Source organism: Canis aureus, chromosome 37 (assembly GCF_053574225.1).
Source record: "Canis aureus isolate CA01 chromosome 37, VMU_Caureus_v.1.0, whole genome shotgun sequence".
NCBI classification, from domain to species: domain Eukaryota; kingdom Metazoa; phylum Chordata; class Mammalia; order Carnivora; family Canidae; genus Canis; species Canis aureus.
This window is the reverse complement of record NC_135647.1, coordinates 15,281,563-15,301,018: the sequence shown is the minus strand read 5'-3', so window position 1 is coordinate 15,301,018 and position 19,456 is coordinate 15,281,563. Positions and strand designations below refer to the sequence as shown.

The following is a 19,456-nucleotide window of genomic DNA, read 5'->3' as shown; positions in this document are numbered from 1 at the left end:
TTGTTTCCCTGGGCAACTGATTCAGAGGGTTCTGAGCAAAGCCCCAAGGGAAAGCTCCCAATGTTGTTATGTAAGTCTGGAGCTGATGCTGTTCGATGATTTAATCAGGGCTAACCAGTAGTTGGAGAAAGAATTACAGGCTACATACACACGGAGGGCAAAACAAAAGCAAACCCACCTCCTAAGAGTCATCAGACCCCAGACATCAAGAATTCTATATGGTGGCAGGGGTGGGGAAAGCAAACCTCAGCCAGCAGTAGAGGGTCATCATTGTAAGTGTTCCCAAGGGGAGGGATGATCTGGCAAATGGTGACATAAAACTGTACACAATTCCATGGCCTAGGTTAAAATTACAAATACAGCAGTTCATGCTTTGACAGGGCATATTATGTGACAGGCCTTGCTCTAAGTGCTTTACAATATTAACTCATTTAACACTCTAGACACCCATACAAAGTAAGTACTATTATGAACCTCATTTTCAAATGGGGCTGTTAAAAGGATGCTCAAAAAGTAGTAAGAGACAGAGCTTCAGTGTGCACTGACCATAACGAAGCAATGTTTGCTCTGCATGCCCTCAGACTGCCTTTGTGATGTCTCTCCACTTTCTGCTGACCCTCTTTTATTCCTCTATCTCTGCCATGGGAAAATTCTCTCAGGAAAGAATCAGATCTGTTTTGAAACTTGGTGCACATATAGGTTATTGTGCTATGTTTCCTGCGGTGTTTTCAGGGTACACATCATTATAGATTAGGGGTTTGATACCTTTTTACAAAAATCTCAAGCAGAATTCTGCAGATGGGTAAGGATTTGGGGCAAAAGTGAGAAAAGACAGGCAGACAAAGACTCAAATATCTGGAACATGTATACCCAACCTGGAAACTGGCCTTTTAACACCTGGATTTTTTTTTTCCTGCATTAATCTCAATGCTGGCCTGGAAACCTGGCCTTTTAACACCTGGATTTTTTTTTTCCTGCATTAATCTCAATGCCCATAGATGAAACCTTTCATAAATATTGATACAGTTGGGGCATCTGGGTGGCTCAGTGGGTTAAGTGTCCAACTCTTGATTTCATTTCAGGTCATGAGAGTGGGCCCCACATCAGGCTCTGGTGCTGGGTGTGAAGCCTATCTAAGATTCCTTTTGTCCCTCTCTCTCCTCTCCCCTCAAAAAAATATTGATACAACTATTTAAATTTATTTGTAAGTTGTTCAGTGTTTGACATTGGAATCCACTTGTTACCATTTTAATGAATAACATATTATATCTATCTATCTGTCTGTATTTAATTCAATGTATTTTCTCATAAAAATTTCCAGAGAAATGTTGTCTAAAGAAAATTCTACCTTGTGACCATGTTCACACCACAATTTGTATCTCTAGTTGAATAACTGATAAATTTTCATGAAGTACTTTGGCCATCTGTCTCCTGCTCTGAGACCAGGTGGAGCTTTGTGGAATAAAGATAGTGTCACCACTTAGCTGCAAAATATTACAAACTAATACATACTAAATCTGCTATTAGCCTGCCTTTCTCCACTCTTCTAGTATCTGGAGGCCTCATGTCATATTCAGGAGAAGAAGATAATTGTTTCCTAACTTAATAAAAAACTGACAGAAATACACTTTTTTTTTTTTTACAGGAAACACTAAAAATATAAAATAACCATATTTCACATTTTGAATTGAACAGATAACTTGACTCTTAAAAGTAATGTTCTTGGAAACTCTCTACCTTCTGGGAGTTTAGAACACTAACCTTTAATTTCACAAATAATTATTGAGGAACTGCTAATTGAGGAGTACTTATGAGGTTCTGTGGATTCCCTGAGGAATAAAAGAGAGAGAGAGCAATAGCCAATCCCTGTCCTCATGGAGGTTTTATTCTAGTTAGGGAGATGGACATTAAATAACAATGTAATTAGGTGTTAATTCATAATTAAGGTAGTTTCTGTGGAGGATAATAGCGCGAGACCTGGAGTGGTCTCTTGTAAACAGAGCTGTCCTCCCAATACTCCCAACAAGCTCTAACCATCCTTCCCGATCTTTTTTGAGAGCTCCTCCTTCTCTCCCAGCACGTTATGTGTTTGTGTTTCCCAGGGAGCTACTCCGGGCCTCTGCCCTTCTCCCTATATACTTACCCTAGTGATGCTGCCCACTATCACGGTTTCTGCCACGACTTTCCAGTCTATAATCACAAATTTTATATCTGTATTCCCAGCCCTCTCTCCATCCCCACAAAGCTTCAAACGTATCTTTGACTACTTGTTGCATATTTCCTGAATGAGTCAGATGCACTTTAAACTCAAGATGTCTAAGATGAATTCACTAGCTTGCCCCAAATCTGACCTCTTGTCTCCATCCTCTGTCTTGGGGAGATGGCCCCCTTGTCCAGTCTGGGAGCCTTCTTTGTCTCCTCTGTATCCCGCACTGCCCAAATCCTGCCAACTTCATCTCCCAAATCAAACTCATGTCAATCCTCCTCTTGCTATTTTGTTTACAGCTACCCTAGTTCAAGTCTTCCCAATTTCTTCCCAGTTGGTGCTGTCTTCCAACTGGTTTCCTGGATTCTAGTCTTATCCCTAATTCCATTCTTCCCTAGATGAGGAAGTGAGTCTATCCAAAAAGCCAGTCCAACCATATCCCTCTCCAGCCCTTTAATGTATCAATATCATGTACAGGAGAGCATTTTGATGTTCCTCCAACCACACCTGGCTAGGTCATGCGCCAGTGCTTTTGCTCCTACTACCTCCTCTCCGTGATGGCCTCCTCTCAACATGTCTTTGATTGGATATCTGATAACCATCCTCTAAAATGCAGCTTAGCAGTTTCCTTCTCTAGAAACTCTTCTCTGAACATCTCAACCAAGCCATGTTAAAAAACTCCCTTCTAGTCTTCCTTAATACCCTGTGCATCTCTGCATGTTTCATGCTGATTATTAATGTCTTAGTCCATTCCGGGTGCTATGACAAAAATACCATAGGCTGGGTAGCTTATAAACAACAAAAACTTATTTCTCACAGTTCTGGAGTCTGGGAAGTCCAAGGTAAAGGCACTAGCAGATTCAATGTCTGCTGAGAGCTTCCCGGTTCATTCATTGATGGTCATCTTCTTGCTACATCTTCACCTGTGGAAAGGGATGAAAGATCCCTCTGAGGACTCCCATGTAAGGGCAATAGTTCCATTAATGAGGGCTCCACCTTTGTAGTTCAATCACCTCCTTCGGATCCCATCTCCTAACACCATAACACCATCATTTTAAGGGTTAAGATACAAATTTTGGAGAAACAAAACGTTTAGTCCATAGCAATTCAAATTGAATCTCTTTCATGAACTCTCATCTCCCTGGGCTCAGAGATGGTGTTTTTGGATTCTTAGAGCTTAGCATAGTGCTGAACACACAATAAAAACTTAATAAATGTCTGTCGAATGGACAAATATGTATATACCAGACATACTTGTCTACTGAGCCTTATTATAAAGCCAGCTCATTCATGAAAATCTTACTATCTAATCAAAGTGTTCAGTTGCTGGTTTCTGGTGAGAAGCTGGAATACTAAGATGAGTAAAGCATAATCCAGGCCTTGGAGGAACTCATAGTCAAGTGGCAGAGACAGAAATCTAAACTAAAAAATCATAGCACAATGTGATAAGTACTATAATAGAGGTATGTATAACCTATTAATGGAACCTAAATTATCTTGCACATTTTCTGTCATTCTAACTATTCAGGAGATTGACTTCAAGATAAATGCATTGAGTGAATCATCAGAAACCCCTGATGCCATGTAGGAGAAGATAAGGATTAATGTGATCTCACTGTATAAAGTAGCCATGACCACCAGCATGAACAATGGTTTTGTCTAGTAGAGATTATAACCCATTCCTAGGCCAGTCACAAAATGAAGAGGTACAAAAAGCAGGGGCTCAACCTGGGCTCTAGTTTACTGTGGGATGATCAGCCATCAGCCTCATTGGGGCATTAGTTACCTCGAGTGTGAAATGGGACTTGGGGTACCTACAGTGGTGATTATCTTGCTTCCTAAAGCCAGGACATCTACTGAGCTAAAGGAGCATTTACCAAGCCTGGCCTCTGAAGACACTAGAGGGAAGCCCCAAGCCAACCCCCACACATACCATGGAGCCAACTAGAGCAGAAGGTGTTGAAAGATGCTCTGTGGTGTTAGCTACAGGTAGCACAGTGGTGTGAAGGAAATGATGGCAGAGCTCAGAATTCTTGAGGTTATGTTGAAAAAGTTGATAAGTATGGTTTCATTTTGGCTCAAAAGAGAGGCCCCTCCAGTTGCTGGTGCTAAACAAACAACTAGCCAATAAATCCCAATCATTTTAAGCTTCAAGATAGGTCAGCAGGACTTAGCTGCATTCTACTTAGCCTCTTGCACAGAGCCAAATTGGCTCATTCCCTTTAAAGCTGGTGTACGTCCACATACTTTATAGGTTCTCTTAACTTTGCCCATACTTCAGTAAATAGTCCCATCATTAAATTTCCATCTGAATGGGCTAACTTTTCCTGCTGGAATGCTAACTGGTGTATCTCCTCCTAGGTGAGCTCCTCCTAGGGAGTCTGATACACCTCTGGAACCTCAGAACTATTCATGGTTGCAGGTAAATACCAGATGTTGGTAAAGATCTGTTGGCAAGGATCAATTTTGGTATTATGGTATTCTTAATATCGAACTAGGGAGCTCTCTAATCCTTGGGTTTCCTGATAATTACCATCCTTGTCACTCAGAGCTGTTTTCATTTCCCTAAAACCCCTGCTGCTTCTGACCCAGTATACCTCAGTGACTTTTAAAGGACCTCTCCTCAGTAAAAGGTAAGTGATTCTGGAAATAATTAAATGTGTGTGTGACATCCAATTGGAGTCAAGGTTCAGGGGAAATAGGCTCTTATTTTCAGTGGCTTTTGTATCCCTACGAGCCTTTGTCCATTTGTTGTACATGCAGCTATGAGTTAGAATGAAGCGTTTCACCCATTGGGTTATTGATGACACACCTCAGAACATTTGCTTTTCTCAGAGGTCACTGTGACTACTCTGCTTTTTAAAAACCAGAACATTCATGGAAGGCCCCTTCTGAAATCTCTTTGGTGAGAACATGGGTGGGTTTCCAGCCACCAAACCAAGCCAACTCTAAAAGGCAGAGGCATCTATCTTCTTTGAGAACTTTCCTGGCCCACCACTTTGTCTGTTGCACCAGGAAACCTCATTCAAACCTGCTTTGCTCTTTGCTCTTGGGGTTGGTTTTCACAGGAATACAGTGTTCAGTGCTGATCTTCTCAGATTCACTCAGAGGAGCAAAGTTGTCCTTTGGCAGTTTTTTGAAGATCCATTTTTAGTGGAGAGGCCAAAGAACTCTTCCTGTTTACAAGCATGAAATTGACACATTGTTGTAGAAGTTCAAAGCGGGAAAGAACCGTTTGAGGTCAGTTAATTCAACCTCTTCATCTTTCAGAGAAGAAAATTAAAGTTCAGAGGAGTTAAAGGACTTACCCCAAATCACAGAGCTATTAGTGGGGGAGCAGTGACTAGAATACAACGCTCTTAATCAGGCCAGCGAGCTCTCACTCTTTCTTGAGTTGTTTTTGTTTTGTACCCAAGTTCTAGAATTTTCAGGTGATTTTTTTCTTGCTTGAATTAGCTTGTCACTTGATTATATGAGGTCTGATGAAGTTATTAAAGAGAAAACATCTTCCTAGAAATGGCCTTTTCAGCCTCTGAGTCAGATTTCACATTTTTTGCAAATACCGTGTTAATCAGACATGCTCAGTTTCTCATAAGAGAACTCAGATATTTTCAACAGATTTTTACACCCTGAATTAATCGGCACAATTAAGAAACACACTCAGTGCTGACCAGCAGTACATTCTAGTTTCAATCTTTTGAAATTCTCATGTGAATTTCTGCTCTCGTGGGTACTTCACCCTAAGATCAGCAGTTAAGCTCTGGTTATTTTATTTTGGCAGTCTGTATAGAAATATGTAGGATTCATGTACAGTTAAATACATAAACCACTCTTTGATTTGCTGGTTTTCTATCTAATAATTATATCATTTGCTGAACGAAGGTATTGACACCCCCAATAATAATTATGGATTCAAGTATTTCTCTTTACAGCTCTATCAAATTTTTCTGTGTGTATTTGAGACTATTGTTTGGTGCATACATCTTTAGGACTGCTATGTCCCACTGGTGAGTAATCCTTTTATCATTATGTAATATCTTTTTATGCTTCTAGTAAGTTTTTTTTGTTCAGATAAAGTCTACCTCACCTAATATTAATATTACAATTCCTTCTTTTTTTAAATTGATACTAACATAGCATATTTTTTAATCCTTTTGTTACTGATCTATTTTGTTGAAATTAAAGTGAATTTCTTGTAAATATTAATATTACAATTCCTTCTTTTCGTAAATTGATACTAACATAGGACATATTTCTTAAGCCATTTGTTGCTGATCTATTTTGTTGAAATTAAAATAAGTTTCTTGTAAACAACATTGATGGGTTGTGGGGGTTGTTTTTATTTTTTTAACTCACTATGCCAATTTCTCTTTCTTTTTTTTTTTTTCAATCTCTGTCCTTTAATTGGTATATTTAGACCATTTACATTTAAGGTAGTTGTCTACTATGTAATTATTTGTTATTCTTTGTCTCCTCTATTTCTTGTACCTCTGTTCCTCCTTTCTTGCCTTCCAATGTATTAGTTTGAACACATTTTAGTGTTCTATCTTGATTGAATTATAGTGGTTTTGAGTGTATCTGTTTGTGTAGTTTTCTTAGTGGTTGCTCTGGGAATGCCAGTATATGCACGTGACTTCCTAGAGTCTATTGGCATTAACATTTTACCATTTGAAATGAAGTGTGGGCTCCTGGCTTCCACTTTAGTCTCTTTGCTTTTCCCTCTTTTAAATATCATAAGCATCAGATGGTGTAATTTTTGTTCTACTCATTAAATACAATTTGGAAAGCTCATGAGAAGAGTTAGTCTATTGTGTGTACTATACTTTTGCTCCTTACATTGTTCTTTCATCCTTTCCAATGCTTCGAGTTTCCTTCTGTTATCATTACCTTTCATCGTGAAGTACAGTTGATCCTTGAACAATGCTGAAGTTAGAAACAGCAATCCCCTGTATAGTCTGCATGTAGTGTTTGACACTCCAAAAGCTTAACTACTAATAACTGACTATTGACTGGAAGCCTTACCAACAACATAACTGTCAACTAACAAGTATTCTATATATGTCTTATATGTGGTGTTCTTACAATAAAGCAAGCTAGAGAAAACATGTTAAGAACATCATAAGGAAGAGAAAATGCGTTTATAGTACTAGTTATATAGTTGTTGAAAAAATTCTGTGTATAGGTAGGCTGGGCCAGCCAAAGGGGCAGCAGTGAGGCTGGGCCTGGCCCACAATGGTGACATTCCTCTGCCTGCTGGCCTTAGCTTGGTAGAATCAGCTGTTGTTGGGCCCACAGGTGGCAACAGAGGTCTGGAAGTACACTACAGTGTACTACAACTACAGTTGCCCCATCTACCCAGAAGTAGACCACCAGCCCGTAGCCATTGGCAGTTGTGGCTACTCACGAGTTCCCGAGGTTCCAGGAGGCCATAGAGCCAGGGCAGCACATGGCGGGAGATCTATGGCCAGCCCAGCAGGGGTCTGAAGCTCCCAGCTGCCCCTGCAGCTTTCAGAGACTAGTTCATGGAAGATAAGGGGCAGAGGCATCAAGGGCTCAGACTTCCTATACAATGTGGTGCCTGCCCTCTGGGCTGTTCCTTTGTTTAGCCTAGCCTCCCTCCTGCCAGTACAAAGCACTCAACCCAACCATCCTGTTGGCACACAGGGAAACCTGCAGATCTCCCTGGTCCTGAAATCCCCAGGAGCTGCTGATACCCTTGTTAGGCCTTCCTGGGTACTCAGAGGGCAGCAGGTGGGGCCTCTGCATCAGTCCTCTTTGATCTGATCCTGTAGAGACTCAGGTACACAGTTGCAAATAAACACTTTGTGGCTTTTGCTGTCAACTCTTTAAAAAAAAAATCCACATTTAAGCTGATTTAGGAAGTTTAAACTGGTATTTTGCAAGGGTAAACTATATTTCCCTTAGCCATTTTTTAAAGACAATTCTGCTAGCAGCAAGATTCATTAAGTTTTCCTTCATCTGAGAATGTCTTTATTGCCCTTTCATTCTTGAAGACTTTTGTAAGATATAGAATTTACCGTTGACAGTTTTTGTCTTTCGGCACTTGAAAAATGTGCAACTTCCCTCTGGCCTTCATGATTTCAGATGAGAAATCTGTTTTTATTTGAATTTATGTTCCTTATGGTTGATGTGTTGTTTCTCTCTAGTTGTTTTGATGATCTTGTCTCTAGTTTTCAGAAGTGTAATTATGATGTGCTGTGGCATCGATGTTTTTGGACTTATCATCTTTGGAGATTGTTCAATTTCTTAAATGTCTTTCACCAAACTTGAGAAATTTTCAGCCATTATTCTTTTTGAATATACTCTTTCATTCCAACTCTTCTTTCCATTCTCCTTCTGGGACTCCCATGATATAAATTTGGGGATTTTGTTACAGTTCCCTGAGGCTCTGTTTATACTTTTTCTAGTCTGTTTTCTGTTTTTCATATTGAGTACATTCTAAGTTCATCAATTATATCCTCTGTTATCACCACTTTATTATTGAGCTCATCCAATGAGGTGTGTGTGATTTTTAAAAAAATTCTGTTATTGTGTCTTTCAGGTTTATAATTTCATCTTGGTTCTTTTTATTAATTTCTATTTCCTTGTTGATATTTTCTATTTTTCATTTTTTAGGAGAATTGCAAATTCGTTAAAGCATTTTTACAATAACTCTATAGGATCCTTGTCAGATAATTCCAGTATCTGTTTCATCTCTGTTGTTGGTGTCACTTGATGACCATTTTTTTCATTCAAGTTCTGCTTTTCCTGGTTTTTGGTGTGGCCAGTGATTTTTTTTTTCTTTTGTATCTTAGATATTTTGGTTATTATCTTAAGAGTCTCTGAGTCTTATTTAAATCTTTCATTTTAATCAATCACTCTGTTTAGGTTTAGCACTCAGGTCCTGGCTTGACTTTTGTAAGCTATGGTTCCAGTAATAAATTAATTTCTTCAGAGTTTGTAGTGCCTCTTTGATGTGCTTTCTTTATCCAGTGGACCTGGAGCTCCCAGAAGGATGAAAATATCTCCAGACATTTCCAAAAGCCCCTTGGGGAGAATATCACCCCCAGTTGAGGAGTATTGCTTGACAGAAGTCAGAAGAATTCAATGTTCCCTGTGTGGGACAGGTCATGATCCTGTAGGAGGAGGATATATTCTCCCCCAAAGTCTTATGCACGAACTTCAGGATCCCAGTCTGTGTTTGTGTGCACTAACTCCTCTGGCCTGGGATGAGGAAAAGGCTTTATTTGCCTCTTACTACATCTGTTCAAACTTGTATTCAGGGATGATATACTGACAATGCCTCCTATAATGAAACAGGATCTGATTTCTTGTAAAACCCAGCTCTAAGGATAATCTAGCTCCAAACAAACAAGTGGTCTTTATTATGGAATTACAGCTATGAAGTTTCAAGGTGAAATCCTCTTAGCATTACATATATATGTATGCATATTTATATTTTCTGCTTTAAGACATGCTGCCAAAGATTGTTATCAGATACATCCTTTTTGCTTGTTAGTTGGTTTTCTTATTTCTACATGACTGAGATGACATCACATGACCTTTTGAAAGTTTTTGCTTTTCTGCCTGGAAACATAGGGCAGTGTTTCATAAAAGTGAGGGAAAGGTTGCCATGCTTTTTAAAAAAAAAAAAAAAAAAACTAACTTTAAAAAAGGAAAGGAAAGGAAAGGAAAGGAAAGGAAAGGAAAGGAAAGGAAAGGAAAGGGAAGGGAAGGGAAGGGAAGGGAAGGGAAGGGAAGGGAAGGGAAGGGAAGGGAAGGGAAGGGAAGGGAAGGAAAAGAAAAGAAAAGAAAAGAAAAGAAAAGAAAAGAAAAGAAAAGAAAAGAAAAGAAAAGAAAAGAAAAGAACTGCCAGATTGCTTATTGCAGAGTTGAGTCATTTGACCAAAAGGAGTTGTTTCGGCTAATCATTTACTCAGCTGCCCTCTGAATAGAAATGCCATTCTCAAATTGTATGAAAATTAAATGAAACCTCACAGAATACTTGTTTACCAGATTAGCTGAAGTTTAAGGTCAAATCTGTTGGCCTCCTTGGCATTTTCTACATGCCAAGAAGTCTAAATTATTACAAATTAATTATTCAACTGGAATTGCTTCACATTATCCCGTTGGTGGAGGTGCCTCTATGATCACTAAGCAATTTCCACCATTCTCCTCCAGAATGTTCGTGACATTTGGGGCTACTGAAAGTTAATCCAATTATGTATTGGCATCCAAAATAAATCACACACCAATGCAAAATAAACTTAGCTTCTCTCTCTTACCTTCAATAAAAGTAGATTTCTTTGAAACATGGCCTGCTCTGGATAAGAATGTTTTATGGACTGTGAGCTCCTGGAGACAGAAGTAGAGCTGGTTCTCAGCTGATTGGAGGAAATGTCTCCTTCTGGCCGTCTTCTTTGACACCAGCCCTTTCTTTGTGTACTTGTCTTAAAGAGGTCTAAACTTTTGTCCATGATATTCTACCGATTTCCTTTCTCTGTCCATTTTCCAAGAATCAGAAGGAATCTTGATAAAAGGATTTGGGAAAGTCCTAATAGGGAATAAATGAAACATAGCCACTTGTCTTCAAGGCTGTCCTAAACCATAAGGCCTCCTTGCCAATGAACTTACTTGAAGTGCTGGGAAGCTAACTTTTTTTTACATGTTTTTGGAAACAATAATTACTTCACTGAAGGTGTAATGATCTTCTCCCCCATCATAGTAGTAATGTAAAAAGAGTTTTTACATAGTTTTTTGGCTCATTAGTGGCGTTAGTGTGAGCATCTCTGGTTCCATTGATCTGGCTATAACTTTGAAGGTGAAGACTGGCTCAGGAGCTCAGAGAGAATGTACTGGGTCTAGAAGCCCTGGGATCCAGGGCCAAAGAGAAAAATCCACCCCTTCGTCCTGGCACTGCTATTGTCCTGTTGTCTGCCATCGGAGACATCATTGTGGGGACGTTACGAGGAAGAGGATGACAGAGGAAATGTCTGCAAGCTGCTGGATGATTTCAATGGCTCTCAATTTGCTTTCTGTTATTTTGGTGAGGCTGCCTGCCTGCCTGCCTGCAGTCAAAGGTTGGCTTCTAAAGAAGTGTGGCCTCCAAAGCAAAGTGTGGCATAATATCTTCGTACGGTGGCCAAGAGTGTGAGCATCAAAATTAGTGTGCCCTACTTCAAATCCTGGTTTCTTCCCACCTGTATGCCCATGAACAAGTTAACGAAACTTTCTGTGTCTCAGTTTCTTCAGCTATAAAGTAGGGTTAATAATAGTGGACAATTCATAGTGCTGCCGTGCAAGTGAAATGAAACAGTCTTTGCAAAGTTCTGAGGATAGAGCCTATAAGGTGGTAAGTACTCAATAAGCATTAGGCCTTATCATAGAAAGTACTTGCAAAGTGCCTGTGCTCACAGCCACCACCTGATCAGAATGCCCATCTGGACCACAAGGACCTTACCACCAGGAAGTACATTTGTAATAACAACTTTTGCTGCATATTTTATGGGAGTGGCATGATAGAGGTGCTGAATTAATCAACAGGCCCTCCTTTGCAAGCAGCCTGAATTCTTTCCAAAAAACTTTGATGGGAATGATTTTCAAACGTATTTCAAAATTCTCTTAAGGGCAACATTAATTTTTAAACTAAAGAGAAGTTGTTACCCTTGACCTGGGGCTTTCCATTCAGACTGTAATGACCTATAATTTCCCAATGCCCCTGCTAAGTTTGTTAGGAATTGAAAAGAGCAACTGAAATTGACCTAAAGTCCAATGTTTGTGAATTATCACTACCTCTCGCTCTGAGAGAGAAACAGAGAGAGAGATTGCGAATGCACATGTGTTGGGGAAGGGGCAGGTTTGTGTGGGCAAGGGAGGGTAGGAGGAAAAGCAAACAGTATTGAGCTGGTGTCTTTGTTTTAATCAAGGGGAGTGCTAAGTGATAATCAAATTGTCTTCTAGCACTCCTCTTGGCAGCACAAATACTAAAATTGGAATAATGCAGAGAAGATTAGCATGGCCCCTGTGCAAGAAATATCTCCTGGTAGCAGAGAGAAATATAGAAACAATTCAAGTGTGCCTGACTGTTTACTAAATTTTGAAGGTTGAGAAAACAGATTTTGAATGCATAGCCCAGATATTATCTAGAAAGAAATATTTTTTTCTAAAGAAATCAGGAAGTAGGACTATTGGTTAATGATGAAGGTCAACGTGCATAACCCTAATAAGCCACACAGAGGCCTGTGGGGGGAGTCCTGGGAGTTGTCTGTGTTTGGGAGGTAGAGAAATGGCCCTAGGTACCTCAGAGTTCACAGACAGGGAAGGAAAGAGGAGACACTGCTTAGCCCCCCCAGTTCTCTGCCCTTCCACCTCATTCCCAGCTCAGCAGGGTGACCCTGGGAAGCTGAATTATGGATCCTTCACCAGCCCCACATAGAAGAGAGTCTGGTATCCATGCCCAGAGTTCCTGAGAGAGTGCTTTGTGAGCCTCCTCAGTGAGCTTCCTTTGAACAGACCACAAAAGGACATTCCAGCCTCTCATCCTGGATGGGTGCTATGGACTCAACGCCAAAATTCACATATTGAAACCCCAATCCCAAAGGCGATGGTATTCAGAGATGGGAGCCTTTGTTTGTTTGTTTTTAAGATTTAATTTATTTATCCATGAGAGACACAGAGAGAGAGGCAGAGACACAGGCAGAGGGAGAAGCAGGCTCCATGCAGGGACCCTGACCTGGGACTCAATCCTGGGCCTCCAGGATCAGACCCTGGACTGAAAGCAATGCTTAAACCACTGAGCCACCCAGGCTGCCCCATATGGGAGCCTTTGAAAGATAATTAAGTCATGAGGATAGAGCCCTTATGATGGAATTGGAGCTCTTATAAAAGAAGAGACTGGAGAGAATTTTTTCCTTTCTCTGCTCCCTGTCAGGTGAAGAGACAATGAGAAGATCACCTTCTGGAAACCAGGAAGTCAGCTCTAACCAGACACTGGATCTGCTGGCACCATGATCTTGGACTTCCAGCTCCAGAACTGTGAGAAATACATGTCTGTTGGTTAAGCCACCTGGTATTTTTGTTAACAGCAATCTGAACTGTCTAAGGCAATGAGTACACCCATTCCATCTTCCCTCCATTTTTTTTTTTTTTTTTTTTTTTTTTTTTTTTTTAGGTGGGAAGAGCTTCCTGACAATGTGAGACATGAAGATGGTGGATCCATTTAACCTGGTGTGGACTGAGCCTGGGTGGAGGTTAGAATTAAGAGTGCCTTCAACTGCCTAAGGAAAGGAGAAAGATAAGGAAGGACGTAGAACTTATCCTTTGGAAAGCTAAAACTATAATTGCTAGACATTGGACATTTAAAATTATTGTAACATATGATTTTCATTAGTTTCTTAAAACAAATATAGCAACCATATAAATAATAGTAAGTGCTAATGTTTATTATGCACATCAGTGGCCCAAGCGGGTACCAAGCATTTCACAGGTATGCTATAATTTTTTCTTTCCTCCAGACCTCTAAAGCAAGTATTATCATGCCATTTTATAATTCGAGAAGCCACATCTAAGTATATGGGTGGCTAAATAACTTGTCTAAGGACATGATAACAAATAGCAGAATTAGGACTTAAAGTCATTCCTATTTGAGTCAGAAACCCACTATCATCTGGGGGCTCCAGATACTTTCTTTGCAACTATTCCATAAATGTTAAATAATTCCAAAATAAAAAGTTATTTGAAAAAAATAAAAACCATTATCTAAACTGCTCTACTGTTCTCTTTCCAAATAACTTATGAAAGTTTTGCTTTGTTTCTATGTTAAATTTCCCAGAAATTTTGAAAAATAGTGTGTTATATTTCACCTAGGGATCCTTCCAGCATCTATGTTTGTACTCTTTCATGTAAAGCACTTAGAAAAGTGCTTGCCACTTGAACAGGTCTCAGTAAACATTAATCATCATCATCATCCTCACCACTGACTTCACAAATAATCATTTATTACATTATACTTTAAGAATCAGTGTACATATTAAATTCCTCCACTAGACCGTGGATGACTCAAGAGTAGAGACCATAGGAGGTGCTCACTAACATTTTATAAAATGAGTAAATCCCTGTGCTCACAATTAGATCTTTCAGCAGTGAATCATCAAATCGACAGGTAGTTTGTTTCTGTTTCTAACTTGCCTCTGCCCCTGGGGGCAAATGGCTGTCTTCTCCATGATCTTGGCCACCTTTATAAGAAGAGAAGCCCCGTTGCTGCATCCATCTGATGCTTGTGGTAGGCATGCAATTGACATAAAGCTGCACTTTCCAAAAGTACTCTTCCTCCAGCATGTCCTCCCTCAACTCTAACTCAGTTAGATCCAGTCATCTTCTCTGCTATGCTGTGCATCAGGGGAAATCTACACATGGGAACAAAATTAATGTGACCTCATGCCTTTTGGACACAATTTAAAAGGGGTCAGATTGTCTTTTCTTGCTGTCAGGTGCAATGTTTCTTATGCCATGTCCCTATTTTCCATTGACTGCCAACACTGTTTATAAATTTGTGGGATCTAGGAAGAGTGAGGGCACAGCTCCAGAAGCCTGATGCATCAGGAAATGTGAACTCTGGAAACAAAAGTGTTCGCTGTGGCTTTGCTGAACCAGCACACTCTGTGTGCTCACTGAGATGGCAGGCCCATCACATGTTTGCCCGGCCAACTGGTGATGACTAGGGTGCTGCTTTAAAAGATGTTAGTTCTAGGTAATTGCAGGAAATATCCTCTAGCTCAGCACTATTCAACAGAACCTTCTGCAGTGACAGAGATTTATGTATCTGTGTTGTCTAATAAGGTGGAGTGGGAATAGGGAGCCACCAAGGCAATTGCAGTATTGGGTAAAACCATCTCAGCTTGATTACAGGGTGAGCACTGCTCAGAAGCATGACCTTTGTCAGAGGATGGGGAAATGGAGGGCATGGGGCTGTGGGTAGGGGTGTAGATGTGTCACCAGGTTTTTGACATATGAAGTGAAACTCTTGGAATGCGGTTTCCTTTTCTCTGTCTTCTCTTGAAAATGTGTATTTTCAATAAGCTAAACAATCTGTTAGAAATTGCGCCTTTTCAGTCTTATACCTCGAAAGAGGTGTATATATATTATTTTTGAATTCCTGTCTCATTAACAACTGTGCCATTTTCCCTCCTGACAAAATAAAAACAAAAAGAATTGTTTAAATTGGATGTCTTGGTTCATGATTAACAATGAGACTTAGGTCAGGTATGACTCTTGGTCCCAAGGTAAAATTGTTACTGGGGCATCAAAAAAAAAGCATCAAGCATCACATGACCTCCAACTATACATTTTGCTATTCACCACAGATGATTTATATAATTGGGAGGGTGAAAGAACATGGATAATTTACTTCCTAGAAACCTCTTTATTTTATTTTTTTGAGTGAGAAAATAAGTGCATAAGCAAGGGGATGACATAAGGAGAGGGAGAGAAAGAATCTTAAGCAGACACCATGTTCAGTGCAGAGCCAATGCAGAGCTCAACTGACTTGTTCCTATGACCCTGAATTCATGACCTGAACAGAAATCAAGAGTTGGAAGCTCAACCGATTGCATCACTCAGGCACCTCTGCTTCATAGAAACTTCTTAAGCTCCAGCAAGTTGATCCTAGGTAAGGGAGCCTATTCCTTGAATCCTAAATACATCTAGAACTGTCTATATCCCAGCATAAGCACAGGGCACTGTGTCCTGAAGGTAGGAGCCTTGATCTGCTCATTGATAAGAAGAATGATAGGTATTGTCAAAATAGAAATAATACATTATTTCAAATATAGGTTCTTCATATAGTCCTATTGCAATTTTAAGCCTTCACCATTTTTCTTTGTTTTAAGGCATGACTTTGAAAAATCAATAAGCATAATTAGTCAGAAAATCCAATTTCTTTCTCCGTTTGTTATAGAAATTAATTTGGCATGCTACAATTTGAAAAATAAAAAGTATGCATGTACTAACCATATTTTGTATATCTAACCCATTGTGTTCAATTGGGTCCTGTGATTATTTTGAAATGCTGCCTACAATCTATATTTCAGACCAAGGAGGGCTTTTTTTTTTTTTTTTTTTTTCATTTCATATAAGACATATCCTCAAGCATAAATTTGCTATTTCTTGCTCTTTGAAATCTTGTCAGTCCCAAGAGAAAAGTATTCCGGAGATCATTCTACATCACCCCATTGGTTTTCTGACCCAGGATCCCTGAGATTTGCTAGCTGGGTTCAATAGGAAGATCTAACTCCAAGGCCACACCATCTCTAGATCTAGAGGGTTTACATCAGCACCTCATTGTACTGCCTTCCTTCCAGGGACTCCAGGCTACCCCACCAAATCTCATCTCCTCTCTCTTGTATGTCTTCAGGTGGCTTTCCATTTCCCAAAGGCCTATCAACTAATCTCATATCTGGTTAAATAGAGAGTAGAGATAACTGTTGGGCTTGACTGAAGGGCACAACACAGTGGTCAGTGATTCACCATCAGCTTGCGTGTGTGCGTGTGCGTGTAGTGGGGTACCTTTTCTCTCTATCCTGTCACTGCCACCTAGAAATTTTGTCACAAAAACCTAGATACTACACTGTATAAACACCTGGGACACTGGGAAGCAAGACAGGCCAGGCTATAACAGATGGCTCTTCATTGATTCTTCCTCGGGATATAGGAAGAATTTTTCCTGATTGTAAAGAAGACAATAAATGAGAGGTCATCTGCTCTGCTTTGAAAGGAACAAGGATGGAGACAAAGAGGCCCCTTCTCAACCTCAGGGCATGTCGTGTTTCCAGGATGACTCACTGTATTCCTGTGGCTGGAGCCTGGAGACCCACTGCCGCCTCCTACCTGGATAAGTGAGTCGGGCACAGCCCAGCATGGGTGTGTGCACCAAAGCAGCAAGCAGCAGATCGAACCTGGCCTTGCTCTAATCTGTACCTCATTGGGTTCACGTGGTGTGGGGGGGGGAACCCCTTTTTGGGTCACTCTGCAGCGGAGCCTGCGACACCGTGTGTACTTTACCAGGGGCCTTCTGGCAGCAATGGCACCATATTGATTGGCTGAACCTGTGAGTGATTTCAGTGGTTTAAAGTTTAGAACAGTTTTGGCTACATCAGAGTGGTACCTGGGCAAGTCATCAGGGGAAAAGGGTTTGGAAGTGGGGAAGGTCTTTTGCCATTTTGGAAGACACATCCTGCTGACACCTGCTTGCTCCACAGTTTCTGTTCTCAGGTTGCTTGGGCCGAAGTGCTCATGGTCAACACCTAAGGGGGCCAGGAAGCACATTCACCCCATAGGAGTTTGATAATGAATACTCAGTTGAGTACATTTTGAAAACAAAAGGGAACAAGATATGTAAGTTGGAGAAACCCCCCAACTGGAAGATGAAAAGGCGTTCTACTTTTGGATCTCAATTTCTCTAATATGCAGGAAATTCTCCCCTTACCCCTTCCCTGTCTCTGACCAAAGCACTCAGTAGCATTAAACCTCTTTCCGTGGTTCCACACCAGAACTGTGATTGAGCAGATACCTTGGCAACAATTTATTGGCCCCCAAAGTAAAGTTTCAGAAACCCAAGATGCATGCAGTTCTTAAGAGCTGTACAAACCCGGTCCCCGCCCAGTCACGATGAGTCCCCTCACCATCTCTGGAGGTCTGCATCTCCACGGAGTGATGACCATGGGATGCCGACTCTAATGTGGGACAACTCCCCTGGGGGCTACTGGAGTCTTCCAAGAAGCAGAATGCAGAGCTGGTGACCAAACCTAACCTTGGTGCACGGGGGATTTCCAGGCCCAGAGTAGCACCCAGCTCTGTCTAGGTGATCAGAAGTGCAAGTGGGCACGGGCAGCCTCGTGATCCCGTCCCCGGCCACACAGCCACCTCTTCCTCCAAGCTAGTTATCAGCCTGGGAAGACAATCACCTGCAAGCTATTTTTCTTATGATTTGGCTTCAGATCCGTGTGTTTTTGGCACAACGGCTCTCTTCCTGAATACGACCATCGTGAGACTAGGGATGAATGATGAAGAGCCAAGGACTCCCTTGAGGATTGATGGTAACTCATGTTGCTGATTGAAAAATAAAAGAACAGATAGGTGTCTTTGGTTTGGAGAGTCTCTGAGGCTGTTTGGCTTCGAGGATGCCATCAAAGGTGAGCCGGCCGCATACCTGACTGATGAGTGGTGACAGTCTTGGTTGCCAGGAAGTAGTGTGGGTGTGGTTGCTGGCAAAAGCTTCTTTCTTTCTTTCTTTCTTTCTTTCTTTCTTTCTTTCTTTCTTTCTTGTATTGTGAGTAGGACTTCAGAGGCAACTCTCTCCAGAGCTAGCATCGCCCACCTGGAATGGAATGTGCAGGAATAGCACGACGGAGGGAGTGCATGTGAGTGTGTGTGTGGAGGGGGTGGGGTGCAAATATAACACAACAGGTTTCTATCAGTAAAGCTAAGAACTGGTTTTCCTTTTAAAAAAGAGCTAAATTGGGGGAGCACCTGGGTGGCTCAGTCAGTGACGCATCTGCGTTCGGCTCAGGTTATGATCCCAGGGTCCTGAGATCAAGCCCCATGTCAGGCTCCCTGCTCAGTGGGGAGCCTACTTCTCCCTCTGTCCCTCCCTCTGCTTGTGCTTTCTCTCTCTCAAATAAATAAATAAAATCTAAAAGCAAAATAGCTTGATTAAAGTATAATTGATATACAACAAACTGCACATATTTAATATATACAGTTGGGTGAGTTTGAACACACACAAGAATTTGTGACACCCTTACTGCAATCAATGTAATAGACTTACCCATGTTCCCCCCAAGTTTTCTCATGTTCCTTAGGCTTTTTTAGTGGCTGTGTGTGTGTGTGTGTGTGGTAAAAACATTTATCGTGGGATCTACTTTCTTAACAAATTTTAATACCATATTAAAATTATGCTGTGCAATACCATATTGTTAACTATAGGCCCTTTGCGATACAGCAAATCTCTGGAACTACTCACTTAGCATAACTGAAACCTCATACCCGCCAAACAGCAGCTCCGCATTTAGAACTGACTTTTCTTCAAACTTCTATATTACAAGAAGTTATAAGAACTTTGGGATTTTCTTCCATGAAGCAGCATGAACTAACAGTGGTTTTCAAACATTTTTTAAAGCACTGGAAGCCTCTTTTTTTTTTTTTAAGTCCTACACTTGAGCCCCAAATTATAAAGAAGATCAAAGGAGAGTTGCT

The 19,456-nt window shown here is 40.7% G+C and overlaps 1 long non-coding RNA gene and 1 other non-coding gene across 2 annotated transcripts; both read left to right on the top strand.

Moving 5' to 3' along the window:
• Positions 1-2: 2 nt before the first annotated feature.
• LOC144306874 (uncharacterized) lies at positions 3-13,967 on the top strand. Its single transcript, XR_013373934.1, has 5 exons — positions 3-70; positions 4,568-4,628; positions 6,139-6,213; positions 13,137-13,240; positions 13,377-13,967. It is a non-coding gene; the product is annotated as an uncharacterized LOC144306874 (long non-coding RNA).
• LOC144306885 (U6 spliceosomal RNA) lies at positions 12,166-12,274 on the top strand. Its single transcript, XR_013373940.1, has one exon. It is a non-coding gene; the product is annotated as a U6 spliceosomal RNA (small nuclear RNA).
• Positions 13,968-19,456: the final 5,489 nt, after the last annotated feature.